Below are 21,119 nucleotides of genomic sequence, written 5' to 3' on the forward strand. Positions count from 1 at the left end.
GGAACAACAGACTGGTTCCAAATAGGAAAAGGAGTACGTCAAGGCTGTATATTGTCACCCTGCTTATTTAACTTATATGCAGAGTACATCATGAGGAACGCTGGGCTGGAAGAAGCACAAGCTGGAATCAAGATTGCCTGGAGAAATGTCAATAACCTCAGATATGCAGATGACACCACCCTTATGGCAGAAAGTGAAGAGGAAGTAAAAAGCCTCTTGATGAAAGTGAAAGAGGAGAGTAAAAAGGTCAGCTTGAAGCTCAACATTCAGAAAACAAATATCATGGCATCTGGTCCATCACTTCATGGCAAATAGATGGAGAAACAGTGGAAACAGTGTCAGACTTTAGTTTTGGGACTCCAAAATCACTGCAGATGGTGACTGCAGCCATGAAATTAAAAGACGCTTACTCCTTGGAAGGAAAGTTATGACCAGCCTAGATAGCATATTAAAAAGCAGAGATATTACTTTGCAACAAAAGTCCATCTAGTCAAGGCTATGGTTTTTCCCTTGGTTATGTATGGATGTGAGAGTTGGACTGTGAAGAAAGGTGAGTGCCAAAGAATTGATGCTTTTGTACTGTGGTGTTGGAGAAGACTCTTGAGAGTCCCTTGGACTGCAAGGAGATCCAACCAGTCCATCCTAAAGATCAATCCTGGGTGTTCATTGGAAGGACTGATGCTGGGGCTGAAGTTCCAATACTTTGGCCACCTCATGTGAAGAGTTGACTCACTGGAAAAGACCCTGATGCTGGGAGGGATTGGGGGCGGGAGGAGAAGGGGACGACAGAGAATGAGATGGCTGGATGGCATCACCGACTCGATGCACATGAGTTTGGGTGAACTCCAGGAGTTAGTGACGGACAGGGAGGCCTGGCGTGCTGCAATTCATGGGGTGGCAAAGAGTCAGACACGATTGAACTGAACTGAACTGAATCATCACAGTCTTCCAGAACATGCTGGCTGGCTTACTCTCCCTGCTTCCTAAAGTCTGGCGCATTACAAGCACTCAATAATATTTACTGAATGAATACACAGCAAGGAAACATTCTCATTATAAAAGAGGGTACAAGTATAGCACCTCCTTATATTTGTCCCTTTTCCTAACATTCAGCAGCATCAAGATCTAGCGATGAAAGCATGAGGTAAGAAATAAACAGAATAAATGAAGATAAAAGAGCTCTGAGCTCTAACTAGGAATCCAAATGTGCAGCATCAGCCCTGACAGTAACGGTGTCATGATGACATGGGTCTTATCCACCTTCTCAGGAGGAATTCTGAACTGGAAGTAGCTTATCCCTGTCACTGGGACCAGGGTGCTTGGGATGACACAGCTGGGTTGCTGATGGTGGCCAGCCCATTCTCTCTTCAGCACTGTTTTTTGTGGGGTTTTTTTTTTTTCCCTGATAGCTATAAGGATTAAGCTTAAAATTTGGGTCTTGGTCATGAACATTCTGAACTCTGGAGCTTTAGAAGACCCAGGCTATTCAACCCTTGTATGCCCTTCACAAAAGATACCGGCAAGTCACAAACCTCAGTATGGAGCAGCAAGAAACTGTACTCTAACACTTCCTTACCTACAGGAGGTACTCAGATCAATGTTGAATTAACAGGTAACTCTTAGTCTTGGAGAGAAGGTACCTGGTGAGTAACATCATTCATTCAGCAAATGTTTATTGGGCATCTACTGGGAGACAGGCAATGCTTAGGCACTTGGAGACATACCAGTGAACAAAACAGAAATAGAAACATATACCTTCATGAAGCTTACATGCCAGGCTCTTCAGCCCTGGCCGAATATTAGAATCAGCCGGGGGTTTTTGAAACTTCCCATTACTTGGGACACACACGTACACAGATTCTTATTAAAACAGTCCATGATAAGGACTAGAAAAAGGATTTTCCTTAAACTTCACAGCCGACTTCATTGAACAGTCACCTGGAGAAGCATCAGAACCAGTGGTTCTAAAAGTGGTGATCCCCAGACCAGCAGCACCTGGGAATGTGTTAGAAATGCCAGTTCAGGACTTCCCTGGTTTTCCAGTGGTTAAGAATCCACCCTGCAGTGCAGGGGAGGTGGGTTTGATCCCTAGTCAGGGAACTAAGATTCCCACATGCTGCAGAGCAACTAAGCCTGTTCCCTGCAACACTGAGCCCGCATGCCAAAACTAGAAAGATCCCACATGACAATGAAGATCCTGCATCCTGCAGTTAAGACCCAACATAGCCAAATAAATAAATGTGTATGTGAGCCCAGTTGCTCAGTCATGTCTGACTCTCTGCAGTCCCGTGGACTGTAGCCTGCTAGGCTCCTCTGTCCATGGAATTTTCCCAGGCAAGAATACTGGAGTGAGGTTGTCATTTCCTACTTTTCTTTTCAACCCATGGATCGAATGTGTGTCTCCCACTTGGCAGGCAGATTCTTTACCACTAGCTCCACTGAGAAGCCCCAAGTAAATAAATATTTCCAAAAAGATAAAAGAAATGCAAGCTCTCAGACCTCTCCCTAGATGTACAGAATCAGAAACTCTGGGATGGGGATCCGGGAAGCTGTGTTTTAACATGCTCTTCAGCCAACTCTGATGCATTCAAAAGTTTGAGAACCACTAGTTGAAACAAAATTACCTGGAGAAATGAGTTTTTAAAGAAAGAAGAATCCTGCTGTCCGTCTTTTCCCAATGCCTTCCTGCCAAGTCATTAAACCTGGACAGGAATCGTAAGAACAGCTTCCCCACGTGGGTACCCGACTGCCACACTGCTGGGTTTCAGAGGCTCTCACCAGCTGCTCAAGGCACTGCCTCACTAGCTGAGACTCCTGCCCCCACCCAGTTCCCCAATTAGCAAGGCCTCCCCACTGCCAATGAGCCTGCCACAGACACCCTCCGCTGACTTCCCCATAATCGCATGCAGGTGCAATGGGCCCCCACAGTCATATGATGTTCTGGTCTCCCAGAGAGCTGCACAGACAGGGCACAGGCTCACACAGAGACACACGGCCCAGCGTAGCACACACACATACAGCCTCATGTTACACAATACACAGAGCACTTTCCTACTCTGTCACATACGGTGTCACAAACACATGCATAGCAGTGCTAACTCATTGTCAAGCACACATTCACATCCTCTTACTCTGTTCTACACACACACACACACACACATCACACTCTGCCAGCAGCTCTCAAATTTGTCTGCATATTGGCCTCACCTGTGAAAGTGTGAAAGTGTTAGTCGCTCAGTTGTGTTCAACTCTTTGCAACTCCGTGGGCCAGGGATCGAATCTAAGTCTCCTGCCTTGCAAGCAGATTATTTACCATCTGAGCCACCAGGGAAGCCCACCTAGGAGTTTAAAATTCTGATGCCAGGCCACACCCTGCATAAATTAAACAAGGATCTCTGGAGTTGGGAAGTAGGTATCTGTGTTTTCAAAAGCTACCCAAGTGGTTCCAATGTGTAGGCAAGGTTGAGAATACTGCTCTCCACTCTGGTCCTTTGACTAACAGGAAGAAGAAGTAGCAGAGGCTCTCAGCTTCTTTCAGAAAGGAAGAGACAAGATCAATGGGGGAAACTGAAATTCAAAGATTTCCCAAAGTCTTCGGTAGCATCCTTTGATTCACAAGTATCTGGATCACTCAGTCAGTGTTTCTTGAGCATGTCCTACCAAGTCTTATTCCATCTGTTGATGCCTATGCATTGAGGACCATCAGGAACACACTTTCATCAGACCCACTGCACTGAGGTGGGGCGGTGGGGGGCGGGGGGAGGGTGGCGGTGGTACACCAAGGAGAACATGGGGCATCTCAGCAAGAGACTATTAGCAAGAACTCACTGGGGAATTGGGGCTGGTGGTATGGGATTTGTGGGAGGTTTCAAGGGAGCAGGGCTTTGCTCTGGATTGGATGTGTTGGGAACTTAGCATGAGATAATTCCATGACTGGGTATCTTAATGAATCTTATCTAGAAATTCAGAGGAAGAAAGTAGGACTAAAGCTATAACTTTGGAGTACAGATTAAAGGCTAATAGAGTTCTGCCAAGAGAACACACTGGTCATAGCAAACACCCTCTTCCATCAACACAACAGAAGACTCTACACATGGATGTCACCAGATGGTCGACACCGAAATCAGATTGACTATATTCTTTGCAGCCAAAGATGGAGAAGCTCTATACAGTCAGCAAAAACAAGACTGGGAGCTGACTGTGGCTCAGATCATGAACTGCTTATTGCCTATTTCAGACTGAAATTGAAGAATGTGGAGAAAACCACTAGATCATTCAGGTATGACCTAAATCAAATCCCTTATGATTATACAGTGGAAGTGAGAAATAGATTTAAGGGATTAGATCTGATAGACAGAGTGCCTGATGAACTATGGACAGAGGTTCGTGACACTGTATAGGAGAACAGGGATCAAGACCATCCCCATGGAAAAGAAATGCAAAAAAGCAAAATGGCTGCCTTAGGAGGCCTTACAAATAGCTGTGAAAAGAAGGGAAGTGAAAAGCAACGTAGAAAAGGAAAGATATAAGCATCTGAATGCAGAGTTCCAAAGACTAGCAAGGAGAGATAAGAAACCCTTCCTCAGCGATCAATGCAAACAAATAGAGGAAAACAATAGAATGGGAAAGACAAGAGATCTCTTCAAGAAAATTAGAGCTATCAAGGGAATATTTCATGTGAAGATGGGCACAATAAAGGACAGAAATGGTACGGATCTAACAGAAGCAGAAGCTATTAAGAAGAGGTGGCAAGAATACACAGAAGAACTGTACAAAAAGATCTTCATGACCCATATAACCACGATGGTTTGATCACTCACCTAGAGCCAGACATCCTGGAATGTGAAGTCAAGTGGGCCTTAGAAAGCACCACTATGAACAAAGCTAGTGGAGGTGATGGAATTCCAGTTGAGCTATTTCAAATCCTGAAAGATGATGCTGTGAAAGTATTGCACTGAATATGCCAGCAAATTTGGAAAACTCAGCAGTGGCCACAGGACTAGGAAAGGTCAGTTGTCATTCAAATCCCAAAGAAAGGCAATGCCAAAGAATGCTCAAACTACCGCACAATTGCATTCATCTCACATGCTAGTAAAGTAATGCTTAAAATTCTCCAAGCCAGGCTTCAGCAATACGTAAACTGTGAACTTCCCGATGATCAAGCTGGTTTTAGAAAAGGCAGAGCAACCAGAGATCAAATTGCCAACATCCGCTGGATCATGGAGAAAGCAAGAGAGTTCCAGAAAAACATCTATTTCTTCTTTATTGACTATGCCAAAGCCTTTGACTGTGTGGATCACAATAAACTGTGGAACATTCTGAAAGAGATGGGAATACCAGACTACCTGACCTGCCTCTTGAGAAACCTGTATGCAGGTCAGGAAGCAACAGTCAGAACTGGACATGGAACAACAGACTGGTTCCAAATAGGAAAAGGAGTATCTCAAGGCTGTATATTGTCACCCTGCTTATTTAACTTCTATGCAGAGTACATCATGAGGAACGCTGGGCTGGAAGAAGCACAAGCTGGAATCAAGATTGCCGGGAGAAATATCAATAACCTCAGATATGCAGATGACACCAACTTTATGGCAGAAAGTGAAGAGGAACTAAAAAGCCTCTTGATGAAAGTGAAAGAGGAGAGTGAAAAAGTTGGCTTAAAGCTCAACATTCAGAAAACTAAGAACATGGCATCCAGTCCCATCACTTCATGGCAAATAGATGGGAAACAGTGGAAACAGTGGAAACATTGGCTGACTTTATTTTTCTGGGCTTCAAAATCACTGAAGGTGGTAATTACAGACATGAAATTAAAAGATACATACTTCTTAGAAGGAAGGTTATGACCAACCTAGAGAGCATATTAAAAAGTAGAGACATTACTTTGCCAACAAAGGTCCATCTAGTCAAGGCTATGGTTTTTCCCGTGGTCATGTATGGATGTGAGAGTTGGACTATAAAGAAAGCTGAGTGCCGAAGAATTGATGCTTTTGAACTGTGGTGCTGGAGAAGACTCTTGAGAGTCCCTTGTACTGCAACGAGATCCAACCAGTCCATCCTAAAGGAGATCAGTCCTGGGTTCATTGCAAGGACTGATGTTGAAGCTGAAACTCCAGTACTTTGGCCACCTGATGTGAAGAGCTGACTCATTAGAAAAGACCCTGATGCTGGGAAAGATTGAGGAGGAGAAGGGGACGACAGAGGATGAGATGGTTGGATGGCATCACCAACTCGATGGACATGGGTTTGGGTGGACTCCGGGAGTTGGTGATGGACAGGGAGGCCTGGTGTGCTGCGGTCATGAGGTCGCAAAGAGTCAGATATGACTGAGAGACTGAACTGAACTGAACTGAAGGATAAAACTGATAAAGAAGCAGAAGTCATGCCCATAAGGGAGGAAATAAAGATGCTTTGCCATTTGTATGGCCTTGACAGGGGTCCTGCTTTGTGCTCAGACACAATTATGGAGTGGTCTCATGTTTATCTTGCTACATTTCAGCCCCAAAGTGTACTTGTCAATATCATTCTCTTGTGAAACTGTTCAAAGGGAGAGCACCAAGGACTAGCTGTGGCTGCCAGGCCAGCCCCTGACCATCAGGGGCTACTCTTCTCCCTCTTCTCTCTCCTCTATTCTCCAAGTTGAGTCTATATTGTCTCTTTGCATTTTTACAAATGTGCTCATTTGTTCCTCTAGGAAATGAACTTCATCTTCTTAATCTCCTCTATAATACATAGCATAGCGCTGGGCACATAGATAAGGGAGCCCCCACATTCTGAAAAGTATGTTAGGTTTAGATTTGGAATCAGAAAACCCAGTTCTGAGTTCCTACATTCCACTTGCTAAATAGATAACTTGGGCAAATGATTCAACCTCTCTGAGCTCAGATAGACATGACAGGCCTTGTCGACACCACTGAGATCCTAGTGCGAATAAAAGGAGACAATTCTTCAGGTACAAGGAGTGGACAAAGCAGCAGATTCTCAAGGAGTGCACATTGGGGAAGGCAGCTGGAGTGGAGAGCGACTGATCTGACCAGCACCTTGGTTGGGGATGGGGTTGTTGTTGTTGTTTGTTATTTAGTCTCTAAGCAGCAGCAGCAGCGTTCAACTATTTTGCGAACCCATGGACTGTAGCCCACCAGGCTCCTCTGTCCATGGGATTTCCCAGGCAAGCATACTGGAGTGGGTTGTCCTTTCCTCTTCCAGGGGATCTTCCTGATGACCCAGGGATCAAACCCATATCTCCCGCATTGGCAGGTGGATTCTCTACCACTGAGCCACCAGGGAAGTTGCTTGCTTGGAGTGGCAAAGGACAAATTGCTTAGGGGACCTCTGAAAACTCAGTGTGGGTACGAGAAGTGGGATCAACAGGTGGAATTCCAGTCCCCTAGGTGACCCTTTAGTTCCTAGAAACAAGCTTCAAGCGTAAGTGATTACAGGTTGAATTTACTTAGAATGCCACTGCACAACATTTTCTGAGTGCTTACTAGGTGATACAGAAATGGAAACACACAGTTTCTTCCCAAAGATGCTCTTTGTCTAGTGGAAGAAAGACAGACACATATAAGATCATTGCATTTCAGCACGGAAAACGGAGCCCTTGAGAGGCACAGCATAGCATAGGGCAGGGAGGGGTTAATTTTCTATCAGGGCCTGGGGAAGAGTGGTGAGGAAATGTTAGGGGAAACTGCACGAAAATGAGTAGTGATTCCACCAGGTTTTCAAAGGATGAGTAGAAATCTGCCAGGCAGATGGAGGAGGAAGTGTCAGATCTAGAAATCCATTCAGAACTGAATCCTTTCAAGGGGGTTCAAGACTGTTGTGTCAATGATTTGAAACCCATTCATAACTAAGTCATTTCAAGGGAGTACAAGACTGCTGTGTCAACTATTTTATCCCCAGGTCATAACAAATTGTCCTGGACACAGTGTTTACTTAAAAGAAGAGGGAACAATTAATGAACACAATAGCTATTGTTATCAGAGGTTTTAGCCCTCTGGTAGAATTCCAACCATTATAAAAGTATGCATCTATCTAGTGTAGCTTTCTTTACAGTCATAGTTACATTGTACTTAAGTCTCCTGGCCCCATATTTACAACTCTTTGAAATTCCCTACATGGTTAACTGATTTCAATATCCAAAACCAAATTTTTTAAACAAAGATTATACAAATATTGAGTGGTGTTTTTTTTTTTTTTTAATTCAATTTTTAGTTAGTGCTGTCTGTCTTGAAATAACTAATTCAGAAAGGGTATGATCCCAAAGCACAAGACTCCATCTACAGCCTCGTCTGAGTATTCTGACTTCCAGAAAATCAAGTTTAGTTAGTTAGCTGTAAGTTAACAGGCCACAAGGGAGCCCTGGGCTCTTCCCATGGCCCTGGCTTTTTTAGAGGAGACTCAGAAACTAATGCTAAGAGAGCTTCAGGCTTCACAGGCCATGTATACAAACGCCCCCTGGGTGGCCAAACTGAGTGATCTATCTGGCCAATTTTCTTGAGTTAGAACTAACATACCACATTGTATTAGTTTCAGATACACAGCATGGCAATTCACTATTTCTATACATTATGAATGACCACCACAATAAATCCAGTTGCCACTTGTCATCATATCAAGTTGTCACAATATTATTGACTAGATCCCTTATGTGTAGATCACATCCCCATGACTGACTGAGTTTATAGCTGGATGTTTCTGTTCAGTTCAGTTCAGTCGCTCAGTCGTGTCCGACTCTTTGCGACCCCCTGAATCACAGCATGCCAGGCCTCCCTGTCCATCACCAACTCCCGGAGTAGGTAGAATAGGGAAAAGGAGTCCGAAATGGTGGTGGCCAAAAGACAACAAAGGGAAAAGCCCGGGAAAATAGAACAAAGGAAGGTCCGAGGACCAGAGTGAGGACCCCAGGTAAAACAAACAACACTCTTGGCTGGCCCAATTTACATAGGACAGGCCCAGGGCAAAAAGCACATAAAAAGAGGAGCCAAAGCTAGCTCTCTCTCTCTCTCCTGCTGGCGGGGGCACTGTTCTCTTCGTGTCTTTGGATTGACGTGCCCTCACACCTTGAAGATGGATTTTCCTGCTATCTTCTAAATAAAATAGAGCTGTAGCACTGAGCTGTAACACTGATTTGTCTAAGAGCTACAACACGGTCTGTCCAAGACCCGAGAGTTGTGACATGCTGAGGGGGCTTTAATGTCCATCACTCCAAATCTTTGTTGTGACGAGACAAAGAACCGAGGAGCATACACTCGTGTGACATTTCTACCTCCAAATTCCCTTGGCCTGATTTATCCATCATCCCACCTTCCTCCCCTCTGGCAACCACCAGTTTGGCCACATTTACTGGCCAGGGAGGCCCTTCCTGCAGGATGCTTTAAGGATATGTTACATACAGTTGAGGGGAGTGGGTACCTTTCTAGGAGGGTGGCTAGACTCTCCAGCCCTGCTGTGCTCAATCTGCCACCAGCCAATGGCGAACTAACCCCTCCCACCACCCACCTGTCAGCCACGTCCAGGGCCGGCCAGTCTTGAGACAAATGGGTCCCCACTAAGGTGAGCATAAGGCGGTGCTCACTAACAGAATAACTGATCTGGGCAACTGAGGAAAAGATGGATGGAGGCACAGACGCCACACACAGACACAGGACCCAAATGAAACCGTTTCATGAAATGGCCATGTGAGAAAAAAGCTGCGTTCTAAAATAACCTATTCTTTTACATACACATGGAAATTGCCATCCAAACTAAGTGAATTAAATGTAAATAGCCATTTGACTTTCTATCTGTACTTCTAGTTTGTATTTTTAAGATGACCAAAACAAAAGATAGTCAACTCAGGGATACAGACTAGTTGAATACCGAGTGTTGTGAGAGAGGACCCTGGGGAGACCTGGAAGGATTAGGATTAGGAAGCAGAACTAGGGAGGCCAGGTCTATGAGTCACTGCCCGGACACCACCTGCAATGGGGCCTTAGCACCCTTGAAGGGGTTCCCATTACTGGTCTGAACTTCTCCCAGTAACCCCTCCTGACCTCTTTTCATCTTGCCTTTGACCTTCCCAGGTACTGACCTTCACTCCTGTTGTCATTCCCTCTCCTCTCTCTAAAACTTGGGTTCAAAATTACTTTCCTAACTCTATCCTTATTTACTTTCTTCTTACATCAGCATCGTGAAGGTATAATTTATGTACAATAAATTGTCTCCATGCTGAGCGTTGACAAACGTATAGACCCATATAACCACCATCCCATCAAATATAACATCCTAAAGAGTGTTTTCATGCCCCTTTGTGGTCAGCCCTGTCACTATTGACTAGTCTTCCTGCTCTGGGATTTACCGTGAATGGAATCACACAGTACGTGTTCCATTGTGCCTGGCTTCTCTCAGAGTAATGCTGAGAGTCACCATGTTGCATTTCTGTGGCTGAGGAGTATTTCATTGGGTGAACCCACCACTACTCATGTATCCATTCCCTTGAGGAAAGACACTGAGTTTTCCTAGTTTTTGAGTATTACACAAAAAGTGTCTGTGAACATCCAGGGTCCAATGTCAGAACACGATTACTTCGTGTATCTCGTCCTGTTGTCTAACTGCTTCCAGTTCTCCATGAAGGCCAGGGGTGGAATGGGATCCTCTTAGTTCTCATCAGATTTGCCTCCTTGCCCCAGATCTGATGTCCCTCTCCTTTTTGAGAATGTGCTGTTTGACTCAACTCTGAGACAGCATCCCCACCCACCATGTCCCTGACCTGAAAATGGAAAGCAGATATTTAAAAATCCAACTCTGGTACCAGGCTAACTTCACCAGTTACAAGTCACCTTGATGGCATGGCCCCCCCAACATGACAGAATGAGAAGGACATTCCAGTCTGCCATGTCCTTCTTCAAACCCTCCACATCAGTCTAACTCAGAGAAGCCTTAATCAAGGACAGACCAGTACTCTTCAAAATTCTCAAGGTCATGATACTCTGGCTACCTGATCCAAAGAGCCGACTCACTGGAAAAGAGCCTGATGCTGGGCAAGATTGAAGGCAGGAGGAGAAGGGGACGACAGAGGATGAGATGGTTGGATGACATCACTGACTTAATGGACATGAGTTTGAGTAGGCTCCGGGAGTTGGTGATGGACAGGGAGGCCTGGCGTGCTGCAGTCCATGAGGTCACAGAGTCGGACACGACTGAACGACTGAACAACAACATGAAAACACAAAGACTGCTGGGCAAACTGGAGATTCCTGAAGGAAGGCTGTGGTTTTGGCTGATAGTAATGCACGCACGTTGGTTTCTTAGTTTTGACAAAGGTACCGGATGATGTCAGCTATCAACAATAGAGGGGCCTGGGGAAGGGGTATCTAGGAATGATCTGTGCCATCTTTGTGAATCTCCAGAAAATATAAAATATTTCCAAAAGTTGCAAAAACACACTTTTAAAATGTCAGGCTTTAACATTCTGAGCACACGAGCCAATAAAGCAATAAACCTGAGCTGCGGTCACCCCCCTAACCTGCCATGCCACCCTCAGCACCCTGCATCCCCCAGGAAAGGCCGAATCGCCCCTTGTCTACCTGTACTCTTTACTTTCCCTTTGGGTAGATCTGCCTGGGATTTCTGATGATCAAATTGCTGTCCCGTTGCTATAGCCACAAATCCTTATTGAGGTTTTTCTGCACAGACTGACCAATGTGGTGTGTGTGTGTGTTCAGTCATGTCTAGACAGTGACCCCATGGACCGTAGCTCTCCAGGCTCCTCTGACCATGGGATTTTTCAGGCAAGAATACTGGAGCAGGTTGCCATTTCCTTCTCGAGAGGAGCTTCCTGACCCAAAGATGTGACCCTCATCTCCTGCATTGGCAGGCAGTTTCTTTACCAGTTGAGCCCATAAACCATCCCAAACGAAGGAAAGGGCAGCACGTCTGAGCACAGACGGATGTGTTCTAATGCACAGCAAACCCCAACCAGCTCCACCAAGAGGAAAGTGATGCTGGAGGGGGAAACATGCCACCCAGAGGGCAGCAAGACACTGTCAGATGCCCTGCCTCTTCTGCTGGGAAGCAAAGCATCCTAGAGTGGACGAGGCAGACTTTTACAAACCCTGCACTGGGCTGTAGTTTTATTTCCCAAGGTTAACGATCTAAATAAATTGCCCGGCCTTCTCCCTTTTAAGCTGCTTGAGAAACGATGCTTTCTGGTCAACGTGTATCAGATCAGTACTTTCTCCCTTTGAAACTTACCGTCGGCACAAATTCTCATTCTACCTAATGAACCAATAATAGTTTAACTACATGTTGTTAATTAAAAGCAAGGTCTAATGCAAGCTTTCTTTTTTCTACAAGAAAAAAAGAAAAGGAATATTTTACTTGAAAAGTTCCCAAAACAGAATAATAGTCCTAGAATTTATAGGCCTATCTTAATGGATATGTTGAAATATCTTTTAAGGGTGTCCTACCCTTAGGGATCTCATTCGCCTTCCAAGTGAGATCTGACCACAGATAACTCTCTATAACCCAGGCCATTCAGTTTTCATGCATGGGAGGAAATCTTTCCTCCTGGGTTCTCAATCTTTTTTCATTCCAAACCATTTAGTTGGTGGATCAACATGAATTGTGTGCCCAAGAGAACAAAAGCCACATCTCCTGGTTGATCGAGCCAAAAATTTAGAGGAGCGTCTTCACTTGGGTTCCTCTGGAAGGAAGGATTCGAGTGAAAATGATTTATTAGGAGGTGATCCAAGGACACATGAGTGGGGGGAAGGAGAAGTGACAGAGAAGGGAAGGAAACCAATACAAACGATGTGTTAGGAGATGAATTACCACCGTGGGCAACTGGGGCTTATCCACCCTGGCCTGCCTGGGACCAGGGCAGAAGATGCACTTCAGAGTCACCCCACGGAGACACCAAGAGGTGTGTATTGTTCCCCAACTTTCAGTCATCACTGGTTGGTGCTTCTCTGAGGTATTAATCTCCCAGTCCTTCCAGCCTCCCAATAGCACAGGCAAAGTGGGATCTGGTGACCACAGAGAGCCTTCAGGCAGAGACACAGGTACCAGTAGTTCAAAGTGAAGCCAATTTCCACGGAAATGGTGAGAGCCAGAGGGATGTGAGCAGAGGACCAGCAGCTCCTGCGGATACAGTGGGTCAGAGCAGAGGCTGGGATGGAGCCCCACCCTCCAGTCCTCTCGTCGCCTTGGATAAGTACCGTTTCTGCCTCTGGCAGCCAGAGAAGAAAGACCAGGGGCAGGTGGGAGGGAGGCACAAGAAGGAGGGGATATATATATAGTTGTTACGACTGATTTGCATTGTTGTACAGCAGAGACCAACACAACATTGCTTATCCTCCAATTAAAAAATAAAAAACAAAACAAAAAAAAAGACATCTAAACAAAAGAGATGTTTTGTTTAGAAACAAAATAATAATCATTTTATTATTATAAAATATAATATTATTTTATAACAAAATAATAAACACTAAAAAAGAGAGAGAGAGAAGAAAGCCTGCCACACTTACAAATACATGGTGGTTAGTGGGGTTCCCAGAGCCTGCTGAGTGGAACTCTGTGTGGGGTGTCACAGCTTCCCTTTCTCCTCTTGTGTGGTCCTTGACACAGTAGGAAGATGACTAAACCATAGGTCTGGTTCTGCCACTAATGGTGACCTTGGGAAAATCACCACGTTTCTAAAATTCAATTTCCTCCATTTGTATATAGGGGATAATAAGAAGCATCTCATGAATTCCTTATTTTGATTGAAAGTTCACATTATCTCAAGTGAGAATTGAGAAAACTGGGACATTCAGTGTTGCTAACAGAATCAAATGAGATAATAAACACATTGGGTAAGTAGCACCCTACAAAGATAAGGTAGTGTTAATAAGACAGTCTTATGCAACACCGTTGCCAAAAAATATAGCCATCCCAAGGTAGTCCTTGGGTTATTAGGGATGTTGTAATCAATGTATGAAAATGGATGCTAGCTCTTAAAGGGTTGTAAGAAACATAGGAACCATACGGAATCCATTATTCCTATTTAGATCCAGAGTCTCCCACATTGAGGAGAAGGCAATGCTACACTACTCCAGTACTCTTGCCTGGGAAATCCCACGGACGGAGGAGCCTGGTAGGCTGCAGTCCATGGGGTCGCAAAGAGTCGGACTTGACTGAGCGACTTCACTTTCACTTTTACTTTCTACCACTAGAGCCCTCTGTTTCGTCAGTATATCACCAATTTATCTTGGCCTTTGTTTCTTCATCTGTAAAACCAAGTGGCCACTTGCTTTCTAGGGAACAAGGCTTTTCCTGGAGATAAAAGCATGCCCTTGGCAAGATTCCCAGTGTGAATGGTGCCCTCTGGAGTTATGCAGGGCACTTTCTGTGGAACTCAATGCAGAGACCCTGCCTCCAGGCTGGCGTATTTTCTCCTTTCAAATGAATATGTTGGCAAGTGGGTGTTTTCTCCACGTCTGCAAGCTTGATTGACTCAATCTGCCTGAGAGAGAATATTCTGCTCCCCTGTGCTGATACAGAAAGTTTCCGAGCCTAGGAGGTCCTGGACTGTGATAAATTTCTCCCCCCAATAAAGACCACCTTGTGAAATCCCTTATCAGACAGTTAAAACTCTCCTAGTGACGTTGTGACTTTGCTGCCAACTTCTTTAACATCTCAGCAGATGATCTGGCCTTTTCGGGGTCTGCGTTTCATCTATAAAAAGAGGATGTGCAACAATGAGGACCACCCCTGCCATGCCTCCGGAAGAGGGCGGACGGCTGCCAGTAGAGGATGCTTTGCGCCCTCAAGACTTTAAACATGTGACACGTGCACCTCTCTTCAGCCCAAGTGCGACTCCAACGCTGTTTAATTTATGTTCAATTATTTATTCTGCTGTAATGCCTTCTCCAATTACTAATAGATAATTGCATAAGAGGAAATGAAACCCAACATGCCAGACTAATGTGAGATCATTTTATGAGCAAATTTCTGGCTGGGAAACACTGGCTGAAATGGGGCACAGGTGATTAAGTACAATGAAAGCAGGGAGACAGGGCCCCCCTTTAATTAGCTCCTTAACTTATTTAATGATGCATTGTGGGTCCTGAAAGATGTTATTGTTTGAGTTTAATGTGCCATACCGTACAGGAAAAGGAGGCTGTGAAGGAAAAAGCCAAAATGCTGACTGGCGAACATGTCCTTGGTGTGCCACCAGCAAGCCTGGAGATAGTTATTCTGCTTTCTTTCTCCCTTCTCTGAACATCAGGTACGCATGGGAAGACCCTTGTAGTAACTTCATGCAGCCCTCAGACTCCAAAGTTTACTTGGCAACCTAGCAACTGTGTCTATTTCTACTTCCTGCCTCGGTACATTCTCCATCAATGACAAGAAACTAAATTTTCCCTCTAAGTTATTCTTCATCTTGGGTAAACATCAATGTCCAAAAGAGAGGAGCAAGAAATGCCATAATTTTTTTTTTAACTGAACTGTAATTTTAGAGCCCATTTCACAGGGAAGGTAGAAACTTTGTCTCAGTAACTTTGGCGTCTCCTCCTTCTGGAGTTACCTGGGTATCTTTAAGCATGTCTGACCTCACCTATCCATGCATGCCCACCTGTTTCTAGTCCCTGCTTCCTGGACGAGAGAGCACCGGGATAAACGCAGCCCTTTCACCAGAACAAGCATATATTCTAGGTGAGCAGCGCCTAGATTCAATCACCTTTTTTTCGCTCTTCTCTCTGAGGCCATCTCCACTCCTGTTCGATATATTCTCCTGTCGAAGTTCAGCTTCTTCTTGTTCCATTGATGTCCCTTTTGTGGCCTTTTCCACATGAATGAAACACCAGGGCTCACAGATCAGAGAGTCAGAAATGTGAGCGAGACTCAGAATTAACTTAATCCAACTTCCTCCCTCTTACATTGAGGTGACTCAGGAGTGGGGGGGAGAGTGTGATTCTACAAGGAATTTTCTGGGATGGAAACTGCTCTGTATCCTGATTGTGGGGGTGAATACACACATAAATACACACACTTGTGTTAAGAGTTCTTAGAATGAAATACCAAAAAATTACTTTTCCTGTATGATAACTTAAAAAATACAGACCTAGAAAGCCTGAAAGTTGGGCTCAAAATCTTAGTCTCCTGAACCTTATAAAAGTACTCCCTAAAACAAAAAACTACTTCCCTAAGACAATGACAATTTAGCTGACAAAGCAGGTCAAAATGGCTTGTGCGCATCCGTGCTAAGTTGCTTCAGTTGTGTCTGACCCTTTCTGACTCTGTGACCCTATGGACTGTAGCCTGCCAGGTTCCTCTGTCCACAGAAGTCTCCAGGCCAAAATACTGGACTGGGTTGCCATGCCCTCCTCCAGGGTATCTTCCCCACCCAGGGATTGAACCCACGTCTCCTGCATCATTCTTTCACCACTCACGCAAGACGGCAAGAACACATATATAAATATGTGGGTCATCTTGACATGCTTTATGTGTGTGTTGTATATTATATACTGTATCATATATATATTACTATATCATATATTCTTATATATTCTCATATTGATGTATTAGTTATATTAGTATACATATATATTCTTATTTATATTCCTTTCCTAAGAGCTAAGCCCTGTGTCTGGTCAAGAAATACTTACTGAATGACAAAATTAGTAGTTTGCACAAAGCAAGCACCATGAAAGAATACAAGTGAGATCCTAGACACACAAGTGGGGGTTGCTTGAATTTTAGGCTTTCAACAATCTGTTTTCTCACTTGCTCAATACCCCTGCCAGCTGTGGGCTCAGCTAATCGCCTGTAATAATAAAGCTGGTGCTAACGGAAGCTGTCAGTTTCCTGTCCCTTAGCTGTGAGCCTTTCAAATCACCCATAATGGTTTTCACTCTGTCCCTTTACTTGTCCCTTGGGCTTCAGGCTCATTTATGACCTGCAGCCTCAGCAGTCCGATTTCCGTGTCTTCTAGTCACCTCAAATTTAACCAGGCCAGAACTGAACTGCTGAGTTCCTGTCTCCGAGATAAAACCCCAAGCAAAAACAAATTGTCTCTTGCCCACTTGAGTAAAAGGCACCACCAGGCAGTCGGCTGCACCAGCCAAAAACTAAAATGTCACTCTTGATGCCTTCCATTTCCTCAGATCCATCACCCTCTCTATCCTCCCTCCATCTGTCTCATCCTGGTTGTCATCTCTCACCTGAGAAACTGCTAGAATCTTCTCAGTGACCTCCCAGCTTCGACGGTTTCCCTGCTACAGCTCATTCTCTGCACAATGAACTGGACTTAAAAATTAAAATTACATCATGTCGTTACAACCTACAGGGCTCCCTTCCATGCTCAGGATAAAATCCATTGCCAACCCTCTCGGATCTGACCCCTGCCCTTCTCCTCAATCTCTTCTCTTTGCACTTTCCCTCCTACTGATACTTCAGCCATTTTTGCCTTTTTCACTGTGTAGCAAATATGCCAAGTTCATTCTTTCAGTTCAGTTCAGTTCAGTTCAGTCACTCAGTCGTGTCTTACTCTGCGACCCCATGAACCACAGCAGGCCAGGCCTCTCTGTCCATCACCAACTCCCGGAGTTCACCCAAACTCATGTGCATTGAGTCGGTAATGCCATCCAGCCATCTCATCCTCTGTCGTCCCCTTCTCCTCCCAACCCCAGTCCCTCCCAGCTTTAGAGTCTTTTCCAATGAGTCAGCTCTTTGCGTGAGGTGGCCAAAGTATTGGAGTTTCAGCCTCAGCATCAGTCCTTCCAATGAACACCCAGGACTGATCTCCTTTAGGATGGACTGGTTGGATCTCCTTGCAGTCCAAGGGGCTCACAAGAGTCTTCTCCAGCACCACAGTTCAAAAGCATCAATTCTTCAGCGCTCAGCTTTCTTCACAGTCCAACTCTCACATCCATACATGACTACTGGAAAAACCATAGCCTTGACTAGACAGACCTTTGTTGGCAAAGTAATGTCTCTGCTTTTTAATATGCTATCTAGGTTTGTCATAACCTTCCTTCCAAGGAATTAATTTCATGGCTGCAATCAGCATCTGCAGTGATTTTGGAGCCCCCAAAAATAAAGTCTGACACTGTTTCCACTGTTTCTCCACCTATTTGCCATGAAGTGATGGGACCAAATGCCATGATCTTTGTTTTCTGAATGTTGAGCTTTAGGCCAACTCTTTCACTCTCCTCTTTCACTTTCATCAAGAGGCTCTTTAGTTCCTCTTCACTGCTGCCATAAGGGTGGTGAAATCTGCATATCTGAGGTTACTGATATTTCTCCCCGCAATCTTGATTCCAGCTTGTGCTTCTTCCAGCCCAGAGTTCCTCATGATGTACTCTGCATATAAGTTAAATAAGCAGGGTGACAATATACAGCCTTGATGCACTCCTTTTCCTATTTGGAACCAGTCTGTTGTTCCATGTACAGTTCTAACTGCTGCTTCCTGACTTGCATATAGGTTTCTCAAGAGGCAGGTCAGGTGTTCTGGTATTCCCATCTCTTTCAGAATTTTCTACAGTTTATTGTGATCCACACAGTCAAAGGCTTTGGCATAGTCAATAAAGCAGAAATAGATGTTTTTCTGGAACTCTCTTGCTTTTTCCATGATCCAGCGGATGTTGGCAATTTGATCTCTGGTTCCTCTGCCTTTTCTAAAACCAGCTTGAACATTCATTCTTTAGGGCCCCTTACTTTAACTTGGCCTCTATATTTCTTCCCTTAGATTGTGTCTGGCTGCTTCTTTTCCTGGAGGTCTCAGATGTGAACTGTTCAGATAAGACTTCTTTAACTACCCAACCCAAAAGAGCCTAATAATTTTATTCATAAAAATAAGTTGTCTGAAGATTTCCCTAGTGGTCCAGTGGTCAAGGGAGAATGCAATGGCAACCACTTTCACTTTCGTGCATTGGAGAAGGAAATGGCCACCCACTCCAGTGTTCTTGCCTGGAGAATCCCAGAGACAGAGGAGCCTAGTGGGCTTCTGTCTATGGGGTCACACAGAGTCGGACACGACTGAAGCGACTTAGCAGCAGCAGCAGCCAGTGGCTAAGAACCCGCCTGCCAACTCAGGGGACAGCAGGTTCGATCCCTGGGCCGGGAAGTTCCCACGCGCCAGGAGCAGCTATGCTTGTGGCACTGGTGGCGACTTAGTTGCTAAATCGTCTCCAACCCTTGTGACCCCGTGGACTGTAGCCCACCAGGTTCCTCCGTCCATGGGATTCTCCAGGCAAGAACACTGGAGTGGCTTGCCGTTTCCTCCTCCAGGGGATCTTCCCAACCCAGGGATCGAACCCGGGTCTCCTGCACTGCAGGCAGACTCTCTACTGACTGAGCTACGAGGGAAGCCCTAATTAAGCTCGTAGGCCACAATGCCTGAAGCCCACACACTCTAGAAAATGCAACAAGGAGAGCTACCTTCATGAGAAGCCCTCAGCCCGCAACAAAGAGTGGCCCCCGCTCACCACTAGAGAAAGCCCACAGGCAGCCAAGAAACCCAGGGCAGCCAAACATAAATAAAAAGTTAAAAGAAATAGGCTGTCTCTTGTCCTCCTCTGGAACACAAAGCCCCCTAAGCGTAGGGCTCTTTTCTCTCTTACTCTCTGCTGTCGCTGCACGCCTAGAACAGCGTGTACAGTAGGTATGCAGCAAATGTTTGATGGATAAATTAACTGGAAAGGAAATGCACACAAAGAAAAAAATAATTGGGATTTCCTTGTAGAAACCCTCAAAGACTGTATAAGCTGGGTAACACATTCCAGTTCAGTTTAGTTCAGTCGCTCAGTGGTGTCCGACTCTTTGCGACCCCATGAACTGCAGCACGCCAGGCCTCCCCATCCATCACCAACTCTCAGAGTTTACCCAAACTCATGTCCATCGAGTCGGTGATGCCATCCAACCATCTCATCCTCTGTCGTCCCCTTCTCCTCCCGCCTTCAATCTTTCCCAGCATCAGGGTCTTTTCCAATGAGTCAGCTCTTCGCATCAGGTGGCCAAAGTATTGGAGTTTCAGCTTCAACATCAGTCCCTCCAATGAATATTCAGGACTGATTTCCTTTAGAATGGACTGGTTGGATTTCTTTGCTATTAGATCTCCTTGCTGACATATTCCAGAGGACACTTTTAAAGGAACAGTCCCTAAGGTACAGAAGATTTCAGTGAAAAACTACAGCCCAGAGGCAGGAATGCCCTTCTCTCTGTGTGTTGAAACTTCAACACTCAACACTTCTTCCCTCAAACAGGGGTACTTTATCAGAGGGTAAGAAGCATGGCAGGAAGGTAGGTATTTAGGGAGTGAATTAGTATGTTTATTGGGCCACATCCTCAGAGGCAGGCCACTTGTCTCATCAAAGTTACAACTGTCTCCTAAGCATTTTCCTCTCCAACCGGCAATTTGCATGGGCAAACTTAACATATTGTACAACGTTGATTTATGGTGACAATTAAGAACGTATTACCAAAGTCTATTTCACCATTAACATCCCTGGGGACAGGATAAGTTTTAAATCTTCTGGCTGCTTCCTCCCTAAAGGCTTGGATCTTGGCTAAGGATTTACAGATTATAAATTTAGCAAAGGATGAAAACTGCAAGAGGAGAGTCTTGAACAGCAAATAATGAGTTTAACCAGCATTTCAAGTTCTCAGCAAGATTTATAATGCCCCCCTGCCTGAGGCCAAGGAATCTTTTATTTTGAAGTTTATAGCCTCTGTGGTTGACTGTTTTAGCTCCAGATGTGAGAGTCTGGTCCTTGAATGGGATTCTTTATGGAAGCCAGTGGTCATTTCTTCAGCAAAATTTTCCTTCTGTGGACCTTTTTGGATAAGAGCATAATGACCAGGATACATTAACTATCATTTCCAAAGACCAAAAAAGGCACTGTGCTATGCCCTGAACAAGTTGCCTGATGGACAGACCATTGACTGCATGCTCACCTGACCATCTAGTCTAATGGCTAGACTTCCAACACTCTGACTCGGAAGAACGTTGGGGCTAATTAGTTCTATAAATACAGACATCTGGGTCTCTGGTGGGGCTACATTACCTCTGGGATTACCAATCACAAGAATGAAACACTAGCAAAACCAATCACTGTCTACTGTGAGTTCAAACTCACAGAGTTTGAAAGTCAATG

Source organism: Moschus berezovskii, chromosome 27 (genome assembly GCF_049115385.1).
Source record: "Moschus berezovskii isolate FMDL1 chromosome 27, NW_MosBer_1.0, whole genome shotgun sequence".
NCBI classification, from domain to species: Eukaryota; Metazoa; Chordata; class Mammalia; order Artiodactyla; family Moschidae; genus Moschus; species Moschus berezovskii.